This window comes from Hemicordylus capensis, chromosome 3 (genome assembly GCF_027244095.1).
Source record: "Hemicordylus capensis ecotype Gifberg chromosome 3, rHemCap1.1.pri, whole genome shotgun sequence".
NCBI lineage: Eukaryota > Metazoa > Chordata > Lepidosauria > Squamata > Cordylidae > Hemicordylus > Hemicordylus capensis.
This window is the reverse complement of record NC_069659.1, coordinates 261,398,529-261,405,105: the sequence shown is the minus strand read 5'-3', so window position 1 is coordinate 261,405,105 and position 6,577 is coordinate 261,398,529. Positions and strand designations below refer to the sequence as shown.

The 6,577-nt window shown below is 42.2% G+C and overlaps 1 long non-coding RNA gene across 1 annotated transcript; it reads right to left on the bottom strand.

Annotated features, from left to right (window-relative positions):
- Positions 1 to 3,677: 3,677 nt before the first annotated feature.
- On the bottom strand, positions 3,678 to 6,087 carry LOC128348895 (uncharacterized). Its single transcript, XR_008318409.1, has 3 exons — positions 5,930 to 6,087; positions 5,498 to 5,545; positions 3,678 to 4,730 (listed from the first exon to the last, which is right to left on the bottom strand). It is a non-coding gene; the product is annotated as an uncharacterized LOC128348895 (long non-coding RNA).
- Between the last annotated feature and the right edge of the window lie 490 nt (positions 6,088 to 6,577).

Genomic DNA, 6,577 nt, shown 5'->3' with positions numbered 1-6,577 from the left:
CTTAAAGTGCTGCCAGCCTCACCGGATTCCCCTCACCCGATTCCCTTTACCAGTATAGTTCCAAGCCCTTTCAAACTGGATCGCTTCAAACACAAACCAGGTCCAGTTCAACAGTGCACGGAACTGGGCCTGGCCGGCTCGAATCCAGCTCATATTCAAGCCAAATCAGTTTTGCCAGTTTTGTGCACTAGGAGTCTTATTGGTAAAATATGAAGAAGCCACTCAGCTTGGTCTTTCAGATGCTGACACTAAAGTGAGCAAAGCTTTAAAAGTTACTGCTCTCTCTACTCCTGCTACATATTAGCAAAGGGAACAAACTGTCCAGTTCAGAGAAATAGCTCTTAAACCATATTTTCAGAATTAAATGGTGACATTTGCACTTTACCCACAAATCAAATGTAAGAAAAGCAAGAAATTTGAAATGGTTTTTGAAGCTATAATTCAAAAGGATGGGTCTTTATGGGCCTCAATCTTTCCTCCATCTTTGGTGTTTCACATGAACACCTAGCACTAGAAATCAAAGTAGCATGTGGCTGGAATTAATATGGGAATGGGTTATCCTTACAATAAATAATGAAGAAGAATAGTGACAAAAACAGAGAGAAAAATAGGCCTAATTAATTTTATCATTTATTTATCTTGTTGATAAATATAAATAAAATAGAAGCAATGCCAACTGGAAGCTTGAATAATAATTAAAAACAGCTGACAATCAGAATTTAATAGATCTCCTTTGCCTGGGTTACCCTAATGTCTGAGATTTATGGACCTGCGGGCAGTTATTCCTAATTTACAATTGGTAATCAAGGGAGCTGAATCCGTGTAACATATGTGGATAAAAATGAATCCCTAAACGTTATTTTAAGACTGAACTATACCACATAGCATTGTGCCTGTAATTAGGAGATGTGGTATAAAACATAAGAAAAAACATATGGCATTGAAAGGGATAAGAAAGCTTACTTTCTACCATAGCAGAGCTATTCATTCAATATTTTGTTTCCAAAATATTATGTTTTCTCTTGTTTTCATTTGGTTCATCTGTAAGATGCTCAGGTTTAAATGTTGCTCATTGGTGACACTTGCTGGATGGTCTCAGGAAAGGAATGTCTAGTTTGGGACCAGAGTCAGGAGTCAATTGCCCACTTCCTTGGGCAGTTCCTGAAGCCCCAGCACTTGAGAAGTACTCACTGCTAACTCCTAACACACTTCTGCTGCTCACCATTGGCTAACTTGCTTGTTAGTCAACCTTATGACATTCTTGCCTACGGAAGGGCCAAAAGCTCTCATTTGAATGCCCATCCCATCTCCCGACCACCCCTCCCCCAGACCCAGGACCTCAGAGTCGCACTGATTATGTGTCCATGTATAATAATAAAAGCCTTGAGCTGATGATACAGCACACATTTAGCCACCCAAGGTCTCCACTCCATCAGTCATACTCAGAAGAAAAGGCCCTAAACGTTATTTTAAGACTGCAAGAAAAGGGCTGAACTATACCACATAGCATTGTGCCTGTAATTAGGAGATGTGGTGTAAAACATACGAAAAAACATATGGCACTGAAAGTAATAGGATATGGCTGAGATCCAGGCAGGAATAGAGCAGTCAGCTGCACATAAAACCCTTCGGTTTCTGCATTCTGGCACAACAGCTTTGTGGGTAAACTCCCTCACCAAATCCTATAACCCAGCTCCTCCTAACCCCACTCTGGTGGACAACTTCCCTACTGGGTCAAGTCTGCTGACTGAGTCCCTACTCTGATACCCTGACCATACTGGACAGTTCACTGGCCATTCCTCTAGGCTCCTACAGCTGATGTTCTCTTGTGCATCTTGACAGGATAGATGGAAATAGACACCTACTGAATACAAGAAAGCTTCATATACAGCACTTGAAGACACTGAATTTGGATATCATCCCCAGGGCAAGCATAAGATAAGTAGTGGCCTTAAGGGGCAGGGTGAGGAGAGAGCATCCTGTCTATTTGATACAAACCTCACATATTTATTGCCAGAAGGTGAAACTAGAAAAGATGGTACTACCATTTGCACAGCCTGTACTAGCAGTGTGAACGTGTTGCCCATTCTTACTGAACATGTACAAGCAACATGAGTAACATGAAAAAAGTGAAAAGTCAGACTAAAAGAATAACAAACTATAGACCCTAAGTGGAAGAACTCTCTTCCTTTTTATTCCCCATTGGAATTGCTGTAGTTTCGTACGAGTGAATACATGACAGCCAGCCTTCTAAGATCTGACGGGTACCTATGTACTGTAGAAAATAAATATCTGCTTCAAAGCACAACAGGGAGAGGATGAGTAACTCCCCAGGGGTTTAGAAACATGCATATTTTAAAAATTCTGAAACATTTCAAGTTATACAGATATCTCTACTTTAAGGGCAAGCTACTTTTGCTTTTACCATGATTAACCGATCAAGAATGGGCTGTAATTCACTTCCCTCAGTCAGGTCATTTTTTAAGATCAGGAACAAATTTCCCTTACCTTCCTCACCAGCTTTAATATGGCTAAGGATTCCACTTAGCATCTTGGTTAATGCTAGCCAGAGTTGGTGCTGTTAAATGGGATTTGAAACCAGAATTTTAAGATAGTTTAAAAAAAAAAAAAAAACCCACACAGGTTAACAGTGAACTTGGATGAGCATTAAGTCATAGTTAAGGGCAATGCTGATGTAACATGACTTTGAGGCTATTCCCACGAGCCTAGCCCGATTTTGGATGATCGTGGGAGCCACCAGGCTCACAGACGAGCCCGGTTGCCTCCCGGTGGTTAACCCACCTAAGTACCCCTCCCCTTAAACCAGGTTTGCTGAGTAAGCACTCCGCAAACCCAGTTTTTCTGATCGTGAGTAGCTGCGGCTCTGTGCCACGGCTACGCACGAGTAGACCCCCGGAAGGAAAGCGAAAAGCTGCCTACCAGCTTTGGGGGTCTCCCCAGTTGCCCTGCGCACTTGTGCAGGGCATACTGGAGCTTCCGGGGGCCGCACAACCCCCAAACTTCCCAGTCCCACCGGCTCCGTCACAGAGCTGGCAATTGTGTGAGTGGCCAATCCGGCCGCCCAGAGCTTCCGTCCTGCTCGCGTGCAGGGAGAGCGGGCTTAGCCCACTCTCCCCACTTAGCTCCCCAAACCAGGTCTCACTGATTGTGAGACCCTGCTCTTTGTGTGTATGCCATTTACCATTTGTTACACAGGTGATTTTAAAAAGATGTTTTGTTCTAATTGACACATGAAATGAACATCACCTTTTTAATGTGATATATTCAAAAACCCAAACATTTATGATCGTACATAAAACAGTTGCTGACCTCCAGACTAGTGTTGCTCTGGTGCAATGAGAGAAGTTGTGTATACTTCAGAAATCTGTGGAACTCTGTCACATTAGGGTGCTCTGCAAGGTTGACCAACCAAGACCTTCTCCAGCACGCATATAAGGTTGCACTAGAAGACTGCACAACCTGTTGTGCAACTTGTGAACATCTTCTGCTAGTGCAAGAACTAGTCAAGAACTAGAACAATTTTTTATTTCTTTGCACAATGTCCTTAGGCTATATTCTCGTGGTAGCACAACAGCGTTGCACTAAGCCAGCATTCTGTATTATACAATTTGAAAATTATTTGGTCTTCTCTACATTAATTTGGCACTAGAGTAGACTAGGTGGTTTGCGCTTCTATCTAGCTTTATTTATAGCCTCTCTGCTGGTATGAACTCAATCTGTCCAGTATATGCCCTGTATAAGCTGCATCTGTTATATTTTAACTCTATCTTAGACATATAAAACTCATAAACATTGTTTTCTTTCCCCAGCAAAAGCAATAAAGCAATCATATTGGACAGAACATTTTAGGGCTATGCAGTTGTGATGGCCCAACAAGCATGTCAGACTTGATATGTCATCTGTCGAGCATTATCGGATGGAGTTCCACAGTGACAGCAGGAAGCTGCAACAGTTGAAACTTCCAACTGAGTTCCCCACTGTCAGTGTGGAATTCCATCAGAATTCCAACATTCATGTTGGTCAGACAGAAGCTGCCCTTCCCTTGACTTCTCCTGCTCTCGCCTGCCCTCTCCTCCTCCCGCTCCTTTCCTGGGAGGAGATTGGGGCCAGAAAACAGGTTTCACACCATCTTTGCTACCCCCATGGGGTGCACTCAGCAATCAGCCTCCTGGCAATTCGTCTTGCAGCTTCATTTTAAATCTTCCCCCCAACTTTGAATTAGGTTTCAATCCTCAAGAGGCTTAGGGGATTATGGGATTTGTAGTGTTGTTGTTTTAAGGGGTGCAGCTATGGCCAAAGAGGATGATGTGAAACCTGGTTTCCTGGTTTCCTCACCAGTCCCAGGTAAGGAGGAGGAGGAGGAGGAAGATGACAGGAGAGGACAGGAAAGTACACAGAAAGGGCTTGAGGAGTCTGACATGAAAAAACATTCGAGTTCCAACCTGACCCAACCCAACAGTTTTGAAGGGCCATGTTGACTCTTCTCACAATCCTCCTGCTGGGTTGAATCTGACATTTTTCAGTGTGCACAAGCCTAAAACATTTTCATAACCAGTCATGCCAGTTCTTATTATCACCTCTGCATGTTATGGTTTTTTAGAACTTCATCTCTATCTGTTACTGGAACCATTTACTTATTTTGTTGAGATGTTGTCCATTCTCTCGCTTGACCTTTGACAGTGAGGATCAGCTTCTGGCATTTCATATATCTGAGAAAGAGAAAGAATGAGGCTGTTCTCATGCGCAGCCAAGCCCAGCCTTGGGTGTGCTTGAGAACCCGCGAGAGCTGACCGGCTGGTGGTGCTGCCACCATGGCAAAACCACTTGTGGAGCCCACCTCTTAAATGGGGTTAAGATAGCAAGCGCTCCCTTAGTCCCCTTTTATCAATCGTGTATAGCACCGGCTGCTTTTAGCTGGTGCTGTAGCAGTGACGAATGGCTGCCCATCACTGTGGGGATCACCACAATGCACCGCACACTTGTGCAGTGCTTTAAGGCATTTCTGGGGGCTGGGATGACACATCCCGGCCCCCGGGCATCCATGCTGCTAGGGACAGCTGGTGACCATCTGGGTGGGCCATCTGCATACCCATAATGGACCCAACAATTGTCTGCAGGGGAGGTAAGCTTCTCTAGCCTTCCCACATGCCCTCAAACCCTTATTACTGATCGTGAGAAAGGGCTCAGTGAATTGTTTTCTTTCTTTCTTTCTTAAAATTCTACATCGCCCAATCCAACGGCTCTAGGTGGTTTACAAACTAAAAACAAAATATAATCATTCAAAAATCAAACTTTAAACTAAAAAAATCTGAACAATTAAAACAGTTCAAAAAAAGTTAAAACAATTAAAACCATTTAAATATAGCTCCTTTTATAAAATGACTGAAGGTTGGGGCATGGTGGGTTAAAATGTTTATGTATAGGATAAAAAGTAAAAGAGAAAAGCAAAGATAAACATGAAACTTATAATGCTCACCACGCTATATTCTGACTTTACTCATTTTAGAAAGATCTATGGTACAACCTTTAAACCAAAGAGGAAAAAATTATCAGCACAGAGAAAGTGTTTTTAACATTCCAGGTAGTTTTCAAATGCATCTCTTTTTAGCAGGTGAATATTTAATTCATTATGTAGAAGATGCAGAATATTTCAGAGAAAGAAGTTGCAGAGCAAACATTTCAGTGCTAGACAAACTTAAAATAAAAGCATAGAAAATGAAGTAAGTTGTTGTAAGGCAAGAAGTACTACTTAATGTAATATACACCTTTAGATTGTACACTGAGATAGTGCTGAAATGGCACATGTATTATTTTGATTTGTGACATAAAACTGGTCTCTTGCTGAAATGTTTAATGAGGATTTCTTTATGGATCATATTTAAATTAAGAAAATTAATAAAATACACACAGAGAGGGTATAGATGTAGATGCAGATATAGGGCCACTTCAGATGAGACTTCATCGTTAAATTCCTCTACCCATGTAGAAACGATCATCCAAATGGGAAACCACACATTCTCTACCCTGGATTTAAACTAGATGTAATGTAGGATTTAGAATGTGAGGTAGTCACTATCATGTGATTAGATAATCTTCTGAATTATAATGATGTGTTTTCTCCCGTTAATCACAGAGTTTGAATTGTAAACAGAACAGAGCCCAGGATTGGATCATCCAGTTATGTCGGCTTTGCCACAATTTTTTCCTCCCTGCCTGAGGTGGAAAGTTGTGAGAGGGTTCTTTGAATCATATTCCACTGACCTTGGTGGAATAAGTAGTGCTTACAAGACAAGTGTGCTGTTTACAAGTTTCACCCACTTTCTAGTATAAAATAAATATGAAAAACTCTGTGTGTGCCTGTCTGTTTGAGCTTCAAACACTTTTTTTTGCTGCATCATGAAAAAAGCGACAGTTTTACCCAAGCCTTAAGGACCACCCCTGGCCCCTTGTCTTCACCCTCCCCCCCACACACACACCCCTTCGAGAACCCCACTTACAGCCTCCTCTGTAATTTCCCTCCCCCAACATTTCTCCCTGCTGGGATCTTACAGAGCAT